At 47.1% G+C, this 23,928-nt stretch overlaps 2 long non-coding RNA genes across 4 annotated transcripts in view; one reads left to right on the plus strand and one right to left on the minus strand.

The window, feature by feature from the left end:
- LOC102548223 (uncharacterized) overlaps nt 1-7,099 on the minus strand; it is a 35,168-nt gene extending 28,069 nt beyond the window's left edge. The window contains exon 1 of one of the 2 annotated variants that reach the window (XR_015623074.1): nt 6,887-7,099. This is a non-coding gene — a long non-coding RNA (uncharacterized LOC102548223). The remainder of the gene's footprint in view (nt 1-6,886) is intronic. The other variant, XR_015623071.1, reaches the window with a different exon arrangement.
- Nucleotides 7,100-16,412: 9,313 nt separating this feature from the next.
- On the plus strand, nt 16,413-23,317 carry LOC148005285 (uncharacterized). 2 transcript variants are annotated; one of them, XR_015623092.1, is made up of 3 exons: nt 16,413-16,634; nt 17,038-17,182; nt 18,499-20,492. It is a non-coding gene; the product is annotated as an uncharacterized LOC148005285 (long non-coding RNA). The 2 variants fall into 2 exon arrangements; XR_015623091.1 differs by having other exon boundaries at nt 16,418-16,709; nt 18,499-23,317.
- The last annotated feature ends 611 nt before the right edge of the window (nt 23,318-23,928 follow it).

The raw sequence follows: 23,928 nt of genomic DNA on the forward strand, positions 1-23,928 counted from the left end.
CGTGGCATGTGTCTGGGAGTAAAAGATAACAATGTGTAGTATGTGTGGGAGAGCGCAGCACACGCTACTGACTCCACTCATTGTTCAGCTGCCGTTTCTCTCTAATGAACAGAGCTTCAGTTGCTTTTTTTTCCCCCCTCAAAGTGGCAGTGTGCCCAGTTACAAATATTTACTTCCCCAGATTCCCTAACGGCTGCGTCTTCTCCATGTGACCTATTTCTGGCTAGTGAATTTGATTCAACATCTCCCAATCAGGGCCTTAAGAAAGCCGTTGTTTTCTGAGTGAAGGGAAACAATCAGTAGCATGTAGTGTGTGACCCTGTAGTGTATATTGTGTGTGTGTGTGTTGTGTGTCCCTGTAGTGTGTATTGTGTGTCCCTGTAGAGTAGTGTGTCCCTGTAGTGTGTATTGTGTGTCCCTGTATACTAGTGTGTCCCTGTAGTGTGTATTATGTGTCCCTGTAGAGTAGTGTGTCCCTGTAGTGTGTATTGTGTGTCCCTGTATACTAGTGTGTCCCTGTAGTGTGTATTATGTGTCCCTGTAGAGTAATGTGTTCCTGTAATGTGTCCCTGTAGAGTAGTGTGTGACCCTGTAGTTTATATTGTGTGTGTGTGTTGTGTGTCCCTGTAGTGTGTATTATGTGTCCCTGTAGAGTAGTGTGTCCCTGTAGTGTGTATTGTGTGTCCCTGTAGAGTAGTGTGTCCCTGTAGAGTAGTGTGTGTATGTACCTTTCCTTTCCCGGTGCTCCTCCCCCCCTGCGTGGGTAATGGATGTAACACACCTGGCGGTGGAGTCACCACAGGAAGTCCTGAAGCCGATATGAGGGACAGTGTAATGGAGGACAGAAGCCTGAGAATGAGGCAGGAGAGAAAGCCATCACAGATAATGGGGGTAGGGGAAGGAAAGAGGATCCCTCACCCCAGAGTCTCACTGAAGCCTCTCACCAGCTAAGAATTCCAACACAGTTAACAACACTTGAGGTTCACAGAGAAGCAGTATTCCTTTTATGCAGAGATATTTCAAGCAAGAATAAGCAAATAGCAACAAATCACATTTAAGGCCTGAATATAGACGGTCGTGGTCTTTCCCAGATACTCAACTGGAAGTTTCTAGGAATCTCTTCAGAACCTCCGTGTATAGTAAAGGATGTGTCATCACTGACCCCACTCCATGCAACTCTGGCTGCTCCTAGATTTATCTTATCAGACTGTAATCCCACCCTAGTCAGCTCTGGAGTCATCCCGCAATCCTACTTATTAAAGGGAGGAAGGTTCTTAGCAACCCTTTGAGAATGAATTCGAGAACCACTAAGATAGCATACATGGCCACTGCCAAGACCCAAGTGCAAAGGTCCTTTGAGGAGGCTGTACCCATGCTCCCCGACTCATCTTATTTTTTTCTCCCAAATATCTTTCTTTTTTGAAAATAAATACTAGCTCTGCTTCATTCTAGCTTATCCTGAAACTCTCTTTGCAGTGAAGTCAAGGACCTGCCTTTACCTGCGTAGAGCTCCCTAGAGGGTGACAGGAAGTCCTCAAGCTGCTGGCAGCCATGTTGGGCTGCATCCGATGAGAGAAACTCCTACTTGGTTAAGTCAAGAGAACTGTGGTTTCTACTACAGAGGGATTTCCTGGGAGATAGGCTGGGAGGGAAGGCAGGAGGCTGATCGAAGGGCTCTGACGTGACTATTAGGCAGATGCTGGAGCAGCTGTGAACGCTGACATGGGTTTCTGCCTTCTGTCCTGTGCACGTGCACACGTGCAGGCTTGGGTGTGCCTGGGTCTGGGTGAGAGAGAATACGTGTGTGCATGGAAAGAAATCGTCTTGGTCTCTTCTACTCCGCTGCAATAGAATACCACAGACTGGGTAATTTACAATGAGCAGAGACTTACTTGATGACTTTGGAGGCTGGAAAGTCTAAGAATGTGGTGTGAAGACCTTAGTGTGTCTTAAGGTGGCGGAAGATATCCCAGGGGAGGAAGAAATGGAAGGAGGGAATGTTCTAATCTTGGCTGGGGAGGTAGCTATGTGCATGGGAGTTTCTTGATGCATTTACCTCACAGCCTGAGCTGCGATCCCCAGAATCCAAGTATAGCCTGGGTCGTGTAGAGCAAGCTGTAACCGCAGTGTGCCCGCCTCTAAAGGGACACAGGAAGCAGAGACTGGGGCATTTCCAGAGGCTTGTGGTCCAGCTAGCCTGGTTTACAAGCAGCAAGGAGACCCTGCCTCATAAGTTACCCTTCGGCTTCTTCCTGCATACACATTGGCATCCCCACACAAGTAAGCACGCAGACGGGAAAGATGGCTGAAGGTGAGACCGCTAGCTGTTCTTCCAGAGGCTGTGGCTTCAGCCCCAGCACCCACACAGTGGCTCACAGCCATCTGTAATTCCCGTTCCAAGGGATCCAAACCAACAACTTGCACATGGTACAGAGACACACACACACTTTAAAACACACACACATACACACACACACACACACAGGAACAAGACACATCTTGTAATAGCAAAACCACTCCCATCAATGACGTGAAGCCATTTAAGAGGACAGGGCCCTTGAGACCACCTCTGAAGATCCCATCTCCCAAAGTTGTTGCATTGGGAATTAAATTTCTAACACGAAGACTTGGGAAAACACTCAATGCTACAGTTGGAGAAGTTTAAGACAAAATTGAATCCTGATTTTGAAAGACTGAACTAATGAGCCGAAAGTGGGAAGATAATAGTTATGGCTACGAAATGCAGACTTAGATTCCTTAAAATGATGTTAGAAGGGGAGGGCTTAGTTTCACAGCCCAGGGGGTTGGAGCTGACTGAAGAGGCTTTGGATGAGATCACAGAAAGCTGTGAGTGCCAAAAGGCCGGCTTTCTCTCTGCCTGCAAGGCTCAGCCAGGGTCCAGACTTCTGGGTTGCTGCCTCCACACAGGGCATGCCCTGGGGAACAGCACCGGCTCATCTCAGAACTGGCCACTGGAGCCCCTCCAGAGGAATGCCAGGCAGAGACCAGGGAGTTTAACTTGGCCAAGAAAACGCTTGGCAGGGCCTGATAATAACTGTAATAGTCGTCTAGTGTCATGCAGAACCACACCTAAACGTAGCATCTTACCAACAATAACCATTTGCTCATAACGCCACAGCACGCCAAGAGCTTCTCTCTGTCTGGTGTGGGTGTCTGCCCATCTGAGGCCTGTGGGACATGCCGGGACCGTTCTCCCTCATTTTCCTTCATTGTTCTCTATGGGCTTCCCATCCACAGGACTGAACATAGCTTCTCAGGGCATCAGATCAGTGGGGGAGACCACTCTAGGGCTCTTTGAGCCTGTACCCAGAATTCCTGTCATCTTCTACTTCACCAAGGAAGTCCCAAAATAAGCCAAAGGACAACAGGGAAAGGGATCACACAAAAATTCAGGAATGTGACTGCTTGGGGGGCTGGCTTTTAACAGTCTATCAAAATCACTAATATTTAGAGTTCACAAAGAACAGTTAGTTATGCTGTCTTATTTGATCCTGACATTGAAACCAAAATACAGGGAGTGGTACCAGAAAACTTAAACCGGAAAATCCTCCTAATTTGTAACATTTACCAACATCCATGCTGCAAATATTGCTACAGTGGCCATTTTGATCAAAGATTAATTTAATTTTTATTTTCTGTGTATGAATATATGTATGTGCACTGTAAGTGGGACCCACAGAGGACAGTGTCAAATTGTAGATTGCCAACTTTAAGTGCCCAGTATGAGGTCACTGGGTGTGGGTACGGGAGCCAGTCCCATAATAGTTGGCCATTGTACTGCAGGGTGGGTCAGATATCTGCTTACAGATGAAGCTCACTCAAAATCACACATTACCAATGGTGGCAGTTCTGGGACTCAGTCAAATTGTGTCCATTGGTGGCAGCATCACCCTGCCTGGTAGCATTTTTCAAATATCTGAAAGGCCACCGCAGAGGACAAGTTGTCATCTAACTTGCCCAAGAAGACAAAATCAGTCGCCTGAAGTTTCGGAGAGGGTAATTTCGATGTGAGAGAGTCAATGTGGTGATGAAGCCTAGGACTGCAGAGGCTTCCAAAGGGCACTGGGTGCTTCGGGACAGTCTTCCTGTCATTCTAAAGTGTCGTCAGTGGGGAACAAGCCTTTGAAGATTTCTGAGTTTTGGGAGAAGTTGGGCTGAAGCCCCATTTATCTCTTGTAACTCTTGGTTATAAGAATGTAGTGAGCTCCCCAAACTTAAGGCCCCTTTGAGACCAACTCAAGCAAGGGGAGCAAGGAGAACCAAAAAAGGGAGGAGAGAAGGGGAGGATTAAATCATGGTGGAGCAGGCTTAGATGAGAAGTCCCGTTTGGGGGACCTACGAACCCTAAACAATCGGTTGGTCGTGACTAAGGCTGGTTGTCTGGGCGGCGGAGCCTGAAGACTCCTAACACCGAAACCCAATTTAATTTTATTTCAGCTCAGTTCAGATGACTGCAGACAGCTCCAGATCTAGTGTGCCTGAAGTCTGTTGCGCCCAGGGCGACAGAGCATAGCGGTGGTGGTAGCTGGCTTTAGATAATTCGATGTCTTTCCAAACAGGCCGCTTTCACTTTTCTCAGGATTTAGCTCCATGCCTCTGAGCTTTGCGCCACATTCAGCATTCTGCTGGAAGTAGACTCAAACACTTCAGCCTCCCGGCCTTGGACGCTTCCGTTGATGTTTCAAAATGAGACTCGTGAAACTGGAAGCCTCCCTGAAGGCGAGGCTCAAACCTCGAGGGCAGAATCCCAGCTTTTGTGATCAGACACCCAGGATGCTGCCTCGGATACCTCACCAGGATGCTGCCTGGGATAGCTCGGGCATCGCTAATGGTGCCAAGAGATGACACAGAGTCACGAGGACGCAGAGCTAACAGGGAATGAATGCTTGAGACAGGAGTAGAGGGAACTCATTACAGCACAAAACAGTTCACCGCCCAAATAGAGTCTCTGGCCCCGAGGAGCTGGTATTTCTCCGTGCTGAATACACAGAAAGGAAAGCAAGGTGATCACATGACACCTGGCTGCTCTCTCAGCAGGCAGCTCCCGCAGCCAGGATCAGACTGCTGGGTCTTCAGTATAGCCTTCCCAAATTCTTGGGTTAGAAATAATCCCTGGGCTGGAGAGATGGCTCAGTGGTTAAGAGCACTGACTGCTCTTCCAGAGGTCCTGAGTTCAAATCCCAGCACCCACATGGTGGCTCACTGCCATCTGTAATGGGATCTGATGCCCTCTTCTGTTGCATCTGAAGACAGCTACAGTATAGTTATATATAATAAATAAATAAATCTTTTAAAAAAATCTAATCCCCAAATTCATATGTTGATGGTATTTGGAGGGGGGAACTTTGAGAGGTAATTAGGGTGGAGGAGTCTCCCTGGGGGATCAGTGATGCTGACACCATCCCTTGAAGTATGCAGCCCTCCAAACTGTGCAAAACAGGCTGTGGGGCGAGGAGGGTGGCCCCGTGAGGAAGAGTGTTCCCGATGCAAGCTGGACTTGAGTTCAAATCCTGAAAGCTATGTGAAAAGGCAGGAGGGGATCACCAGATGCTGGTGTGGTTGATAAATACATGTAACCAGTGTTTCTGGAATGATTGGATATAGTCACAAGCTTAATTATTTATCAGTTTGTGGTTCCTGGTATGTTGGCAGATGGTGGTTTCTTTTCGAGTATAAATAAGAGGCAGGATCGTTCTATTTCAGTCATTATGCTGAAATGATGGTTGACTTACAAAATGAAGCAATTCAAGGCTGGACACACCCTGTAGGCTTTTGTTCTGTATGACCTAGAATAGGGTTCTGAGGTGAGGGGAGGAGAGAGAGAACTATGTGCAGCCACTGCCTTGGTTTCCATGTTTCTCTTGGCTCAGTCACTCTGGGGGAATGAAGAAGCCACCACATCCTGAAGACTCGCAGGCAGGGAGTAAGAGGCTGGGAGGAGCTGTGTCTCTGGGCAGTCAACCAGAAAGGAACTAAGCTTGTAGTGACCACATGACTGAGTTTGCAGGCCGATCTTGCCCCAGCAGTGTTGGTATAACTTCAGTCTCAGTGAATGATTCCGCTGAGACCACAGGCCAGAGCCACCAGAGAAGGCAAGCCAGGTTTCTAACCGACAGAACTGAGATGACACTCATTGTTTTAAACTGCTGAGTTTAAGAGTAGTTCACTATACAATGACACAAACAAACAAACAAACAGGCATTTCCTTTCTTGGTTTTGCACTTTTCCTAGGGGAAAAAAGTGAATATATGCTTTCAACAGAGACCTCCAAGAAGGTCCAACTCCAGGAGATGAGACCCAGGCAAACGATCAGCTTGAAAGAAGCTTCCCTTGAGGCCTGGGGAGAGATTCACAGGGTTGGGACTTTTCCAGGCTGTGGGAAGAGTTGCTGTGGACTGTGAACTTATACTTACTCCTGAACACAATTTCGCGAACCTCTTTGGTGCAAATGCTAACCAGACAATTTAAGGACCTTGAAGTGCTGCAGAAACGGAGTTCCTTTAGTGCCCCCGCCAGCGGGGACCCCGACACTTTAGCTATTCTGAAACTTCAGAGAACAGAAGGAGTTCTCAGGCCTCTGGCTTTTCAATTGAGACAATTCCTGGTGATGCTTTTTGGAGTAAGGACTGAGCAGGCACTTGGTACTGATTCCTCATACACTCCCTGTGAGTCGCACCTCACCCTGTCTACCATACGAACACTTCCAAGTCAGGAAGGTTTCTGACATGAACAAAAGGCATCCCACAAGAATTCACGAGAGCACAATCCCACAAGGGTGTGTGCGCACAAGAACACAACGCCACTTGGTTTTTCTGATAAACTCACTCATTGGTGGGTCCAGAACTGCAGGCTCCGAGCTACTCACCTGCACATACCAAGATGAGCTCCTCCACCTTGCTTCCTCTCCAGGAAACCTGTAGCTAAAAGCATCAGTTTCCTGAAGTACTGCTGATCTAGGTTAAGGCTTTTCTCTTGCCTTTGAAGTGAAGATTCAGAACCTCTGGGGAGCTTCTATTTTAAAGGTACAAGAATAAGGCTGTTTCCTTCCTTTCAGAAGAACACAAGGTACAAACAAACCAGGAGGGGTGGAGGCGGGCTGCCTGGTCTGAGGTCAGGAGTCAGCAGCGGAGTGGAGAAGCATCCCTTTGCAATGCATGGCCTCGAAGTATGCAAAATCATGCCAAGTTAATTTGGTGCAGCTGGGGAGGATGGGAGGCTCTGTCAGAGTCTGTTGTTTGTGAGCCAACCACCTCATTTCTCCAGCTGTTAGAGAGAGAGAGAGAGAGAGAGAGAGAGAGAGAGAGAGAGAGAGAGCGCACTAAAGGAAACAAAGATGTAGAGGAAATGAAGACGTTAGAGCCAGAAGCCAGTTTCTGCCAACAGGAACAAGGGGGGCGATTGTGCTTCTCATTCAGTGGCAACGTTGTCAAAAGGCACGAGACTCCAATACGCGCTGAGACTGCATGAGGGCCCCTCCACGGGGAGTGCCAGATGCACTCTTTCAGAACCTCAGGTCTCAGAAGACTGGTCCCAGAATGTCAGGGAGTGGCTAGTTTCTTGGTGGCCTCTCCAAGTAAGAGGAAATGCAAACATTGTGCCTGCTCTGTAGCTCTCTCAAAACCAGTGCAAATGCAAGTCTTTCTCAGTGTGGGTCACACTTTTCTCTCAATGTTAATTAAAAACAGTCCTGGTCTTGTTTCAGGAAAGATTCCCAGGACAGTAGCCAAAATCTTACCCAACACACACACACACACACACACACACACACACACACACACACACACACACACACCATAGTGTGGGTGAGGTGGGAGGGGAGACAACTACTTGATGTGATTTCAAGTCTGCCTGGAATTGTGCTGGAGTTAGGAGTCTGGAGATTTCTCCAAGGAAGAGCCAGGCAGCACTGGAGAAACAGCATGGCGTGCCTGCCTGCCTCAGCTCTTCCAGCACCCATCTCAGGCAAGTGCTCCAGCTTCTCTGAGTAATTGCCTCACAGTGGAGAAAATCTACCTCATGAGTCTGGAGCAGGACTCTAGGAAAAGGCCGCCTGTTTTGAACACAGAAAACACCTCTCTGGCTTGCATTTAATTGAACTTGACCTACTCCATTAAAAACTCAACAATTCAGGGACAGTTGAGGAGTCCCATAGACTATGTGGCCTCCTGAGACCCCAGCCTGGCCCTACCTGCCTTGCTAGATGTGCAGACAGCTGAGGTGGACAGTCTGACTTGCCCTAGGTATTTCCGTCCTAGTGGAGTGATGCGGACATTTTGTTTTCTCCTTTTTGCTCTCCCCACTTCTCAAGGATGGTGTCTGTATCCAATTCTCACAGCCTGTTCTTGTTATTGGTTATGGTGTGTGTGTGTGGGGGGGGGGTGGTTATTGGGTTTTTGAAATGTATTTATTTTTTATTTGTGTGTGCACACCTGTGTGTGGAGATCAGAGGACAACTTTTGGGGATTTGGTCTCAATTTCTGTGGAAAGGCAGGGTCTCTCTTGTTTTTGACATGCTGCACACACTGGGCTAGATAACCCTGAGCCTTCTGGGTACGTCTCCTGTTATCTCACTGTGGATTACAGGACTTTACCACTGCCGTGTGTGTGTGTGTGTGTGTGTGTGTGTGTGTGTGTGTGTGTGTGACTCTGTCTTTCTTGGTTATTGGTGGTTTGGATCAGGGTACACAGGGCACCCCCCACACACTCCCCACCCCCGTACCCCTGCCACCAGAAACATCCAGGTCATGGAACAAAGAATTGGACCAGGGATGCATGGGCGGTGGTAGGATTAGAAACTGAACTGATAAGGAAGAGAACGAGCTTCTCGAGAATGGAAGTGCTCAGAGGATTGGGGAAGGCCTGCAGTTCACGGGCCACAGCTCTGCTTCTCTGGCATGCAGGGGCTTTTCTGTGCGTGACGTGGTGGTGCATGTGGCCCTCGGAGGGGTTTCCAGTCTTCTTCTGCCACTGGTTTTACCTTAGCCAGGAGCGGTAGCCTGCACTTTTACATCCGGCACCTGGAAGGAAGGGGAGGAAGAATCTCCATGTGTTCCAGGCCGGCTTGGACGACATAGCGAGCTGCAAAATGGCCAAGACTCTGTAGAGAGACCTTGTCTCAAAAAGCAAGATGAAACTAACACAGACTCTTTTGTATATGTATGTTTATTTATTATATTTATTATATGCCATATATAATGTTTATATATATATATAAATTATATATATATTCAAATATTTTAACTCCTGTCTTAATTTGGGTTTTATTGATATGAAGAGACACCATTACCATGGCAACTCTTATGAAGGGAAACATCTAATTGGGGCTGGCTCACCGTTTCAGAGGTTTAGTGCATTATCATCATGGCAGAGAGCATGGTAGCATCCAGACAGACGAAGGTGATGCTGGACCTGGAGACTCAGCCAAGAGTTGTACATTTTAAATCGAAGGCAGTAGGGAGAGACCGTGTACGTGTATCACACTGGGTGTAGCTTGTGCATATATGACCTCAAAGCCAGCCCCTGAGTGACACACTTTCTCCAATAAGGCCACACCTCCTAATAGTGCCACTTCCTGTGGACAAGCATTCAAATGAAAGTCTATAGGGGTCATATCGATCCAAACTACAAGTCACTTACAAGTTATTATTGTGGTATTTTGGAACAATGAGTGTATTAGCGAATTCTCTTTCCTTCTTGTCTCTCCAACTCCTGCTGTTCCTACTATTCCCTTTAAACAGCTCTCTACCCTGCTCTAATGCAGAGGCCTTTTTCTCTTTCAAAAGAAAAGGACACATGAGCCACACATCAATCATGATGCCTCTGGAACCTCCCTCTCCTCTCTACTCTTCATTCCTCAACTCCACTGAGCTGGAAGGCCCTAGAGAGAGTTGGTCTGCCCAGCTGTGCTGTCCTGTCTGGCAGAGTGGGCAGGCCAGGCTGAGCTCTCACGTGGCTGTATGTAATTCGGAAAGAGGACAGGGTGCAATATAAACAAACTCTCTGGCACATTGATCTTAGACTGTCCAAACCTGTTAGAAAATAAATGTCTGCGGCTTAAATTACTTGGTCTTTAGTGATTTCTATGGCAACCCAAACAAAGTCATGTGCAACCTGTTCCTGAAACCCAGGGCATAAAATGTCTCTTGAAAGGTAGCTCCTGCTAGAGCCTCTCTTTTTTTTCTTCTTCTTTTTTTTTTTTTTTTTCAGAGCTGGGGACCGAACCCAGGGCCTTGTGCTCGCTAGGCAAGCGCTCTACCACTGAGCTAAATCCCCAACCCCGAGCCTCTCTTGCCACTCTGTCTCCAGGCTCTCTTTTCTGGCATGTCGATTCCTATCTCTGTTTCACACTATCACAATCACCTCCATTTTTCTCTTCCATTTATCTGAGAAGCCAGAACTTGATCCTCATAGCAGTCAGGACAGGCAGGGTTTTGCTGCAGTAACATACGAGCCCAGGCCTCAGTGGCTCAACATACTGTTTGCAATCTGTTTCCCTTACGGGCTCTCTGTGGCTCTGGCAGTGTTCTAGGGTGTTCTCACTCTGGAACCCTAGTTGATGGGTCAGTTCCTGTTTGGGGCAGTGCCATTCTGAAAATGAAACAAAAGAGAACACGGGGTACTATGGAATGAGTAGCAAAGCATTTGCTTAAAATTCACACCTCATTTGTGAAAGCTTCATATGTCTCAATCTGATGTCATCAGGGCCTGGGTATAGCACCCTTCCATGGGGAAGGGAGACAAAACACTGTGACAATCTGCCATCATGCCCTCTCCTCCATCTCAGCATCCTCTTCTCTCCTGTGACCCAAGTGCCATGTTGAATGAACCATTGGCTGCCTCCCTGACCCCTGAAGCCCACTCTTTCCAGCTCAGAGTGACTTCATCTTCTATGACTTTAATCATAAACGGTGAACCCCAGACTAAAGTTGTTTGAGATTTCTACCTGCCCGTAGCCTTTTGGGTGACCCATGATTTATCCACTACTGTTGACACCTAGTTGGACCACCAGGGTGGACAAATGACATCATGCCAACCAAAATATAGGTTCATAAAGGCCAAACTGAGCCTCTCCTGGGAATTACAACCACCCGTTAAGCAAGAATATACACAGTTCTTGGGGAGGTGGTTAGAGCTGAGAGGATGCTTCGAGGCAGTCAGAATCCTGGTGGGATGAAATTGCCAGCAAGTTGGGGTTGGGAGAGAACGGAAACAGAGGAAGCAACTTTGAGAGTGAAGCTGAGAACAGATGCACGAGAGACAGTCACCTTCCAGGAGAGAGCTGTGGAGACCTTACCAAGGCAGGGCTGACTTGATTATAGAACCAGCCATGTGGATTACCACCATAAACTCCCATTTTTTTTTTTTGTGACGTTTGTCCTGTCAACACAACCCGAATGCAGCCCTTCTGTGAGTTTAGAGAATCGTCAGTTTCTCTCGCTCCTGATGAGATTAGACTTTAGTTTAACCTCTCATTTCCTAGGCAGCCAGGCTTACGAGTGTACTTGTCACATGCCAGCTGCAGTGGGGGCCTCGATAAGCAAGCTTCTAGTGGCTCACCACCAATGTCAGTAACATTGACTCATTATCATCCTCTGTGTAGCCAAGAGCAGAGAATCGACTGAAAGCATTACCACTTAGCCCAAGCTGCTGGGCTTCCCAATCATTGTGGGAGGATCACGGGGAGAACTTCTATAGACCCCAAGCCTCTTCAGTTGGGCTCCTTGGGGGTAAATAGCTAAGCCCCAGAGTCAGCCTCTTAGAGATGACTTAACCTCCAGGCAAGAGCAAAATCACAAAACAGAAGCACTCCAAGCAGAAGTGGAAGAGGTCTATGACCACTGTGCTCCATTCTGCCCCCACAACCCTGCCTCATGGCAGCCTTGTCTTAGACCATGACATGGGACTGACACATGGTAAGGAGCTGGTGGCGGCATGGTCTAGCAGCCCATTTTTGTGCTTTGATTTCCTTCTTCTTCTCCCTTTTGCCTTCCAGTTCCACAAGAGGAAAACAAAGTTCATTCGGATGGAGGGGACTCAGGCAGGAGATCCGACATACAAACAAACAAACAAACAAACAAACAGGGCCTCATGTAGGCCAAGCTAGACTCAAATCATATGTAGCTAAGGATGGTATTGAACTTCCAATCTTTTCTACTTTTACCTCCTGGTTGCTGGGTTACAGGTGTGAATTCCTGTATCTAGTTCATGTTGTCCTGAGGATTGAACCCAGGGGCTTCCAGCACCCTACCCACTGAGCTACATCCCCAGTCCCAAAGAACGTTCATGTGTGCTTTTTGTGAACATAAAGGGAGACAAATATTGTCTTAGTTAGGGTTTCCAGTGCTGGGAAGAGACACCATGACCGAGGCAACTCTTATAAAGGACAACATTTAATTGGGGCTGGCTTACAGGTTCAGAGGTTCAGTCCATTATCATCACGGCAGGAAGCATGGCAGTGTCCAGACAGACATGATGCTGGAGGAGCCAAGAGTTCTCTATCTTGATCCAAAGGCAACCAGGAAGACACTGGCTCCCCCCACCCCCAAGCAGAGGTTAAGCATAGGACCACAAGGCCCACCCCTTAGTGACATTTCCTCCAGCAAGGCCACAACTATTCAAATAAGGCCACACCTCCTAACAGTGTCACTCCCTGTGGGCCAAGCATTCAAACACCTGAGTCTATGCGGGTCAAACCTATTCAAACCACCACAAAGAGTCTGTGTTCAGTTAGAGTCCTGTTTCTGACAGGAAAAGGAGACGAAGATGAAATAGATATATTGATTAGTTGCAGATGGAATTTGCTCATCAAAGTCACCTTGCTTTTGGGGAAAGGCCCAGGAAGACATATGAAGAGAGGATTGAGGGTTTTCTGAGGAGAGGACTAAGCAGAGAAGACTTCTGGCCTACTGTGGATGGATGTCCACAATGGCCTGGGAAGAGATTAGGAGTCTGTTTCTGCTTGTGCTATGTTTGAAAGTAATTCAGTCTGAGATAGCCGCCTGGGACACACACAGAGGGCGGGATGGCACACAAGTTCACAGAGGAAATGAACTGGGGGTACTGTCAATCAACACAAGGGTCGAACACAACACTGTGTGGGTTGGGACTCATCAGCCTTGAAGTATACTGCTTAACACAGGGAGGACACCTATCAGGTTAAAAAGCTATATTTTTTACTTATGAGCTGCAAACCAAGTTAGTGAACCACCTTCCACCTCAGTTTTTTTCATGTGTGACTCTAACCAAAAGATTTGGGGCACTAAGCCCTTTCGAACTATCTGGCACAAAGTAACCATGATTATACCGTGATACTGGTGCTGACAGCCTTCCAGAGTGAGACGCTTGGTTCTCAGAGAGATGCAGTAAGAGGCCTTGAGGCAGACTACGTCCTCTTTGACTTTCTGTCAGCCAGGGAGGAGTGGGAGCTGGCCGCTTGGCATTCCTCCAGTGAATGGAGTGAACTCCTGGAGTGAAGCTGAGGGAAACCTCTGGAGGCCAGTGGCTTTCTGTTCCTTAGAGGGACTGTGTGGCAGTTTGCTCCATTTGGGGCATTTTGAGGTGTGTGGTAAGAGACATAGCTCATACTTCCAGGGGCCAGAAGGCCAAGGTCAGGGCTGGGCAGGGCTGGTCCTTTCTGAGGACTCATGTGTGGGGGCGTTGGCCTTACGCTGTTCTCTCCTTAACTGATGGTTGGTGCATGCTACCTTTAGCATTCCCTGGCTTGTGGACACATCGCTTGACCTTTGCCTCCATTGTCACAGATGGGTGTTTTCCCCATGTGTCTGTCACCAAATGAGTATGAGTCATGTAAGTCAGGGCTATTATAACGACACATTCTAACTTGATTACCTCCCTAAAGACCTTGTCTCCAAATGAAACCACATCCCAATTACCAGCATTTAAGATTTTAACCTGTTTTTGAAGGAGGTGGGGCCTCATGGTACCTTGAATCCAACCTAATGACCTGCAATTCTGTCCTTGACTCCTGACCTGTGGGCTCCCTCAGCCAGTGACTTGGAAACAGAGCCACTGAGGTTTGAAAAAGCCAACACAAAGGCTTGCGTTGGGTCATGCTGGGGGTCCTCAAATCAGCCTGATATTTCCAGTATCTGGGGCCTTCTCAGGAGGGGAACAGAGTGAGGGAAGATGGGTTACCCTGCTGAACTTTCTGAAGCTCTCCATGACAGGGACTTTTATTAGGGGAACCATTGTGGGAGCTCAGAGGAGACTTTGGGCTGTAAGACCATTCCTAGGGGGACAGAAGCTCTGAGGGTCGTCAAGGAAAGGGGCAGGGGAAGTGTGTGTGTGTGTGTGTGTGTGTGAATATGTATATGAGTATGTATGTGCATTTGTGTGTGTATGTGAATATGTATATGAGTATGTATGTGCATTTGTGTGTGTATGTGTGTATGTGTATGAGTGTATATGTGTATGTATGTGTACATATGAGTGTGTATGCATGTAGATGTGTATGTATGAGTGTGTTTGTGTGTATTTATGATGTGTATTAATGAATGCATATATATATGTGAGTATGTATGTTTGTATGTGTATTGTGAATGTATGTGTGTGAACATATATGTGTGTATGTGTGAGTGTATGTATGTGTGTGAATGTATATGTGTGTATTGTGAATGTATGTATGTGTATGTGTGAGTGTATGTATGTATGTGTACATATGAGTGTGTATGCATGTAGATGTGTATGTGTATGAGTGTGTTTGTGTGTATTTATGATGTATATTAATGAATGCATATATGTATGTGAGTATGTATGTTTGTATGTGTGTGTATTGTGAATGTATGTATGTGTGTGAACATATATGTGTGTATGTGTGAGTGTATGTATGTGTGTGAATGTATATGTGTATGTGTGAGTGTATGTATGTGTGTGAATGTATATGTGTGTATGTGTGAGTATATGTATGTGTGTGTATGCATGTAGGTGATGTCAGGTGTCTTCTACAGTTGCCCTAAGGCCCTCGCTGTCTCTCATCAAGAAAGTTCAAGCATCATTCCTTCCCTGAAAGTCAAACTGCAAACTCCATGAAGGCTCACTTCAGTGGTGGCACCTAGTAGGGCCTCAGTAAATATTTGTCAAGGGTCTGACCTTGAATGGCTAGGAAGCCGATAAGATGACAGTTTCAAGGACCTTCTCAGTGAGACTTCTCTTTTGAGCTAACTTCCCCAGCAGAAACAGAAGGCTGGCTTCTCCCAGGTTGCATACCAGCCAGGATCTGATCACCCAGGACACCCTGGGAAAACTATGGGCTGGGCCGTCTGTCAGGCAGACCTGAGGAGACTCCTGTGCCCTTCACTTCACTTCACAAAACCAGCTCCAACCAGGGGCAAGCCCAGGGGTGTGTGCAGAAAACGTAGGTGTGGTTTGAGAGCTGAAAGTGCCACCTACTGCCCTGTTGGGGGAGGAAAAGTAGATTCTGCCCACTCCTGGGCCCCACATCATCCTCAGGGGCCCCAGAGGGAAGGGAAAGCCAAAGAACTGTCAGCACTGTGGATAAATTGTGTCATACCCAACTTAATGAGAACCACCTTCCCCACCCTGTCTTGCTCACAAACCTCCCTAAAAATCAAGAAATAATCAGTATGAGCTCTTCATTCTTTAGGCCAGTGGTTCTCAGCCTTCCTCATGCTGTAAGCCTCACATGGTCGTGAATCCCAACCATAAAATTAGTTCCAATGCTACTTCATAACTGTAATTTTGCTACTGTTATGAATCGTAATGTAAATATCTGAGTTTTCTGATGGTCCCTGGCAACCCCCGTGAAAGAGTTGTTTTGACTCCAAAAGAGTCATGACCTACAGCTTGAGAATCTCTGCTTTAGGTTTTAGACATAGAATCTTCCTGAAGCTAGCTGTCATCGTCGTTGTTGTTGTTTAAAGGAAAGAGTCCACTTTAGGGGCTAGAGATGTTGCAAGAGTGTTCTAGAATGTGTGCCCAGTAAATTCCTAAGGTTCAATTCTTAGCACCATATAAAACAGGGTGTGGTGATATAAACCTGTAATCCCGGCAAGTGGGAAGGGGAGAAGGAGGTTTTGAGGTTGAAGGCCACGTAAAGAATTCGAGCAAACCTGGGATGCATGAAAGGAACAGGAGTGGAAAGAAAACGTCCATTGTAGCATTCAGTCAAAAATCAAAGCCAGGGCCCAGAATCTGTGTGGCTTTGAACTCACCATTTTAAACACTTCCAACTGGGCCGGAGGGAGTCTTACTGTCTCCAGCTACTGATCATAACAGCCTCCTAAAGAGGAAGCAAGGGCCTGAGCTCTTAAAAAGCAGCGCCTTCTGAAGGAAAGGGGGTGGGGCACACACATTCTCAGATAGCCCTGTGAGGCCTCAAGTGTTCAGGGGAGGGGGAATCCCCCAATTTCCCCAGGCTGAGAAATGGAGACGTGAAGTTCACCTCCACTTTGACAGACAAAACAAAATCACCCCCTGAACTCTGTTTCTCAGCGTTTACCACAGTGATATCACCAAGTCAGTGTTCCGGGCAAAAGCCAGCCACTACTGACTGAGAAACTGAAAACCATGTGCAGGCTAGGAGCGAATGAGGTGGGAGACAGAGTTTTCCCTTTCTGGTTTACGGGAAGCTATTGGTGAGTGTTCAGTCATCTTGAATCAGTCGTTCAAACATTGAGAACTGAGGAGGACTGGCCAGACCATCAAGCAAGGTTGCCCTTTCAAATCACCTTTTCAAAAGTTAGGAGTGTGTGTGTGTGTGTGTGTGTGTGTGTGTGTGTGTGTGTGTGTGTGTGTGAATATGGATGCCTGTGGAAGTCTGAAGAGGGCATCAGATCCCCTGAAACTGGAGTTACAGACAGTTGTAAAAAGCCAGATATGTGTGCTAGGAGGTAGCCAGAAGTACCTTAACATCTCTTCAGAAAATCATGGGCTTTGTTTGTTTTCTCCCCCCACCCCGCTAACCAAGGTTCTGGGAAGGGCCTGGAGGAAACCACGAGGTAAATTCTATCTATTTGTCCTTTCCTGACATTACCTTAGAGTCAGCATTCTTTCTGAGAAGACACCAGTGGAGTCCAGTCCTGCCCAGTCTGCGACCGGAAGTGACCTTCTCTGCCTGCTACTGAAGGACGCCGGGAGCACAGCCTCCTGAAGCAGCAACCCTTTTGTTTATGGAAAAGCTGAGGTAAATGGTGCAATGGTGGCAAGCCAATGCAGAGGGAAACGGCCAATAATCTGATTTCCTCCTAAGCCCCCTGATAGAGACATGTTAGGCCTCAAATGACTCCTCGAGGTTAGTATCCCCTCTACTTCTGGGATCATTTCTAGAGGTCACAGGATACTGAAAAGGAAGCAAGTTTTCTTCATGCAAAGGAAAACTATGACTGGGATTGTCTGCAGGCCCTTTACTCTGTGGACTGGCCTAGGGAAGCAGGTACTTGTAGAACCAGACCTTTAGGCCTGGGGACGATGATGAGTCCTGGAGGACTGCAGAGCAGGCCAAGAACCAGTCTGTGCTACAGCCATTTCTCCATGAGGTGGTTCTTGGAGACATTGACCTAAAGAGGCCGTACACATACTTGCACCAAGTCTGCACAGGTAAGGCCTCCACAGTGTCTTGGCACTGTCCAGACAAAACAGGGGCAAGCCTGTGGGAAGACAGCGTCGAGAGGAGGGGAACTAGGAAAACTAGGGAGGCTCTGAGGAGGAGGAGCTAGGAAAACTAGAGAGACTCTGCGGGTAGGAGTGGGGCTGGCTCAGTTGCCAGCTACCCTTCAGCCCTGAGAGAATCAGAAATGGATGCCTGGGTATGAACTGGGAGACCCTCTGCTTTTTTCTCTCCCATCAGTCACCCCCACCCCAGTCAGAAGGCCACGCCCAGGACAGTGCTAACCACACCACTGGAACACTTCTCTGGGGACCTAGGGTATCAATGGACTTTTGTTTCTCAGTTTGTAAAGGAAGCCCTTTTATGGGCTTCAGACACAGTGTACTCCTGGGTACATACTCTCCAAGTTCATGGTGTCCTAGGTACACAATCTCCAAGTTCACGGTGTTTGAACACATCTCTCAGACTGTGTAACCCAGGCTGACTTAGCAAAAGATGACCAGAAACTCTCTGTCCTCCTGCATCTACCTCTCAAGCATGGATCTCAGGCATTGACCACATCCAGTTAAGCACTTCTACTTCTAAGGCTGATAAAAGCCCTGTCAGAGGTCCAAGTCCTCCTCAGGGAAGAGCTTGTCGTTTCGCAGCCCCCCCCCCCCCCCCATGGAAAGAGTCACCGGCCCAGGAGCAGTGCCCCATGTCACAATTATGTACCCAGGAACTCCACCAAGGTGGTCCAGCCCCACTAGAAGGCACCATGGTAACGGGAGAAAAGAGAGATGCTACACTGCACCTCTGCCTGTATTTACCATCTCATCTGAGGCCAACACCGCTGGGGCCCTTCCCTGAGCTGCACCCTGGTTCTGTCAACCACTTCCTGTTTCTTTTTCTAGGTTATAAGTGCTAGAATTAGTCTGAGTCATTCCGTCAAGAGGTCCAGAGTCTGAGGCTGCCTCTTGGGGAAGGCAGTGGAGGCTGGGACTGGGAAGGCCGACACACCTGTCAGTTCTTAAGAAAACACACTCGGCTTCAGGAATGTGGTGGCTCCGCTCTCAGAGGCCATTGACAAGTCCACTTTTTGAAGAATTTTTTTGCTGACCTCTCTGGAAACATTGCTTTGCAAAGGGCTAGCCCTAGCTAATCGTCAAGCAACCACTGGGAGTCCAGTGCAGACATGGACAAGAGGCCATTCAAAAGCATTTCTTTAAGTAGCTGCTTAAAAACAAGGAAGAAACCACAGTTCAGGCATGAGCCACCATTCAGCGACCTAGTTCACGTGAAGGGACAGGTCTTCTATGGGCATCCATGACAATTTCTCGGCTCTTGCTGGTTTTGCTATGCCGATGCTCTGCTGGAGCACTAAATGCCACAGACAAGACATTTGGAGATTTGGTCAAACTCCAGTCAACACTGGGATATTATTTTTATCTTCTAGTTCTAGTCCCTGGAGTCTGTCCCCATCCATGCCCCCAAATCAAACTAGTCTTTTAAGTTAGGTGATCTTGCATTCAGAGACAATTCCAGGGCACAGAGCTTGGGGCTGAATCCTGGAAAAGGTGGCCCATTCTGCACACAATACCTTGTTCTACGGGAAGGACTAGAAGGGAGCTGGGGGAAGCACAGAGAAATCTGGACGTTCAAGCCAGCTTTGGATGCAGCAACTCGGTGGCTGCTCTGGAAGGAATCGGGCATTCCTGTCGTCTGTTGTACATTGACAACCTTTCCGATATCACAAACAGTCACACTGCATCTGTGGGAGGAGCCACGACTTTCCATGCAATCTCCAGGAAAAAGACACAGACACGTGCCATCCTCTTAACTGTTGAAGACGTAGAGAAAGGAATTTGCAGACACTGTTAAATCCTTATCTTATGCCTCATAGGCTCAGGGAGTGTTTGTTTTAACATTGAGCCTATCCCAGCTTATGGAAGATCAAAGTCCTTAAACAGGTCATAGGTTTTACCCATTATTTGGAATATATCCAGAGAGGGATGCTAGTCACTACCATGTAATAATAACAAAACACCATCCCTTAGATAGGTGATATTATTCTCCAACAATAGAAGATTCAGTAAATAAATTATAACTCTGCAAAGGATATTACTTTAGACATTTAATATTATCGAAATGTATTTACTGACATGAAAAAAATGATGCAGTTACTTGGAGAAGAGGAAAACACATGGAAGGTGTTTTAGTCACGTTTCTGTCGCTGTGATGGAACACGGGCTGAACACACCTCAAGGGAGGAGATCCTCGGTTTGGCTTACAGTAGCAACCAGTCCATCTCTGAGGGAAACAGTGCTCCCTGTCTTGTTACCAGACCAAGATTGCACTTGCTATCCCTGTTTTTATTGTGGGCAAGCGATGCCCCTCTGGGTTCAATCCCACCATCATAAGTTAAATGTCTGCTTTCTAGTCTCAGCGAGAAACTGCTCTCCTGCCTGTCTTGCTCAGGGCTCAGATCTACTGACAAAATGCTCTGCCTCTAAGGGAGGAAGTGCCTCTTCACCACAGCGGTTTCCAGAGTTTTCTGAGAGTTGCTAGACCTCAGAACTCTCCTCTCTTTGGAATCCTAACTTGGATGACTTTAGCAGCCTCTGCCACAAGTCCCCCTGTCTTGTAGAACAGCCAGCCGAGGATGAAGACCAAGTCTCCACCACAGCAGGGTGGGAAGGCACAGCCTAACTCCAGAACACCAAGCAGAAATCAGCAGTATTATCACAAGACAATCTGAGAGCCTGAAGCCTCAAGGCCGGACATGCAAGATCAGAGTCTCCACTGTTCTCTCCAAGCTCATTTGCAACAATGTTTTCGTTTTATGTTTTGCCTTCTAAACACTTGGCCCTGACAAAATTAAATTGAAATTCCATTTTTTTCCTGCCCTATTCACTCCCTACCCTTCTTAGCATATCCTTTTGTGGAGGGACAAACCACAGAGGTTTCCTGTCAAGAAGAGTTCTTTCTGTTCTACCAGGAGACCAGAGAGTAGCACAAACTAACTGTAGGTTTGTGTGTCGCATGGCGGAACTCTTTAATCAAGCTTGTTGTGTTTTCAGCAAACCACATGTTATCAAATTAAACACACACACACACACACAAGAGGGAGTTCTAAAAAGACACACTAGCCAGAGGGGTGCCCTCTGCAGCCAATGAGAAACTAAGTCAGGCCTAGCTGAGCCTCCTGAGAGGGCCTCCATGGCCCTCTTCATCATCCCTTCCCCTTATAGGCTGGGGAATACCCACCCACACTGTAGAGTGCTTGCTTAGCCTGCACAAAGCCTTGGGTTTGATTCCCAGCACTGCATAAAACCAAGAACAGCAGCTCAATGTCTATAAGCCCAGCACTCAAAGGCAGAGATAGGAAGATCAGAAATTCAAGGTCAGCCTTGGCTATTTACCCACTAGTGAAGTCAAGGCCGGCCTGGACTACATAAGACAATGTCTTAGAGTCAACACACACACACACACACACACACACACACACACACACACACACACAATGCATAGATACTTATGGTAAGTTTAATTTATAAATTTGGAGCTAAGAGATTAGCTAATTGTAAAATAGATCAATATATTGGTCGTTATGACAGTCCTAACTCATGACTACTAAATGACTAACAGGAAAGCATACCTTTGGCTTCATCTATGTACTATTTTTGGATTGTATCTAAGCTCAATAGCTCAGACTATACAAAGGGGTATTTTATACATGTGGGTGGGGTGGGTGGTTATTAGATAATCCAAATGCTACAGGCTCTACTCATGGACACATCCAGACTAATGTTAGTGCTGACTGTAGGGTCCTTGTCACCACCTTCTCGGAATCTCAGCCTTTTGAGGATTTCTCTTCTCCGTGTGGAACCCAACACAGAAGAGAACGGAACGAAACACATAGGCTTTGCAGTAAGCATGCTGTGTGTCTTTGAGCAAGTTACTTGCTTACTCTGAGTCTCAGCTTCCTGTTAGCCTGACTCCTTATTTGTAAAACAGCCTTAGGAGTGAAAATTGGTGAGAATTAAGTGAGAAAATTCACATGACACCTTCACCCTCAAAGACTTAGTATTCCAGGGTGTGCATATAGCTCCCGGCCCTGAAAAACCTTTTTGAGATGGTTCCCTGTCCTTTCTCCTTGACTCTGGTATCTGAAACTGCTCAGCCAACAGACCTTAGATAAGAGACAGAGCCACACAGGTTCCCTACTGCAACCATCAAGAAACTATCAGAGTCTAGTTCCTGGAACCAGATACTATGCCATGAGGGACTACTACCCCTGAAAACTGGGAAGTTCAAGTCGGCCATGGGCATAAAGACAAAGGCTTTCAACATGACTTCAGCAGCAGTCACCACCTGACTACAGGAAAAGAGGGTGGAAATGATATGAGTAAAGTCCAAAAAAATAATTAAGAATTTCAAAGCAACAGAGCATTAATCTATAGCAGCTGTGCCCTGAGTGACTGTATAGCCTTATGTCTACAAATCTGGTCCTGTGTCACAGCCCTTGTATCATTGCTACTACATATTGTTTGCTTGAGTCCTGTCTTGGGACCCTGGTAATTGCACAATTTCAATTTAAAGACCTACCTCCCTACAGATGACTTAAATGGGTTCAACACCACTCTATGGTTCCAGGGTTGAGCACGTGATCTGTCCTAAGCAATAAGAGCACTACATCCTCATGACTATACTTGGTTCATGGACGGGTGCTATATGAGAACCAAGGCTCAGAATGTTGCTGCAGGAATGGAGCTGATGGCTGGAGCAGCGAAGCTGGCAAGAAGCAAGCTTAAGAGTCCTGAGGACATTGGCTGGGGAAGTGTTCCTGAGGTAAAGCTGGTGCTAATGGAGGAAGTTGAGATGATTGTGTTAGTGCAGAAACCAACCAGCATCATTCAAACATGCAGTCAGGTCAGCCCAGTGACCTTTGCTGATTGACTTTTTCCTTCTTTCCTTCCTCCCTGCCTCCTTCTCTCCCTTCCTCCCTCCCTCTGCCCATCCCTTTCTCCCTTCCTTCTTTCCTCCTCTTCCTTCCTTCTTCCTCTTCCTTCCTCCCTCCCTCCCTTTGTCTATCTCTCTCTCCTTTCCTCTACCCATCTATCTCTCCCTTCCTTCCTTCTTTTCTTCCTTCCTCCTCTTCCTTCATATTTCCTTCTTCTACCCCTACTAAGTATGAACTAACAGAGTTTCTGCTTGGTCTCAGCTAGTTTCTGCTGAATATCTGCCACTTGAAATCAAGAAGGAGCCAAGTACCAGGCTAAGGCTTAATGAACACATATCTTTCAGTCTGAGTACTAGACCGCCAGCTTGAAGGAGTCCAGTCTTTGTTTCTCTCACCCTCCTTTGCCCAGTTCCATATGACCGGAGAACCAAGGAAAGAAACAAAATAGCCCAGAAATTTCTGCCTGCTGACTTACTAAAAGCAAGAATTTAGCGGCATGTTAAGAATTTATCTCTTATTCATTCTCTTTGGTGTATATGTAGAAGGAGTCAAGAGTGGAAGGCCATTTTGCCTGGGAATTTGAAAAACAAAGGTTTTAGTTAAACAACTTTTCTTCTTGTAATAGGAAAGAATGGCAACGTTGTACACTGTCTATGGGATTTAAAAAGATTCGATACAGGGCAGTTTACCCTTCTAGACTCTAGGAGGACCTGCTCATCGGTAAGCACTTGCCTAGTGAGCTCAAGGCCCTGGGTTCGGTCCCCAGCTCCGAAAAAAAAAAAAGAAAAAAAAAAAACCTAACTCTGCGGAGGCACCAGCCCCTCATGTGAATAGCTTTGCAAGTGACACTAGCCTCTGCCTACTGGTCTATCTGCTGGCCAGTCTAGAGTTCATTGACTGAGCTGACCTACAGCTCCCCCTGCCTCCTGTCACCACTATCTCATCCGGAACCTGAGCAAACATCTCAGATCACCAGCTCTACTGCCAACGGCAGGCATCATCCTTCCCCATGATACATGGGCAGGAAAAACAAACTTTATGCCTTCAGGCTGGCCAGGATCTTGAAAGGCCAGTTAACCTAGTGACCCCATCAGAGCCGTTCTTAACTTCTGACCAGAGCAAAGCTAACCTGTACTCTGCCCTTCTCCTAGGCCTTGTGCCGTTGTATCACCACACCACCCTTTCACCCCTTTGCCCAGGCTAGTCTCTTTGGTCTGAGTCCCCAATTCCATTCTACTCAATACACATCTTTCTCCAAATCCTTTTTGCCTGTTTTGAAACTAGATCTCTCCAAGGACAGGACCTGCCCCTCACACCCAGTCCTCAGATGGAAAGTTCCCGGCTTTGTGCTGCACCTGTCCGGCAGTCATCTTAGAAAAGG

Source organism: Rattus norvegicus, chromosome 6, assembly GCF_021556685.1.
Source record: "Rattus norvegicus strain SHRSP/BbbUtx chromosome 6, alternate assembly SHRSP_T2T, whole genome shotgun sequence".
NCBI lineage: Eukaryota > Metazoa > Chordata > Mammalia > Rodentia > Muridae > Rattus > Rattus norvegicus.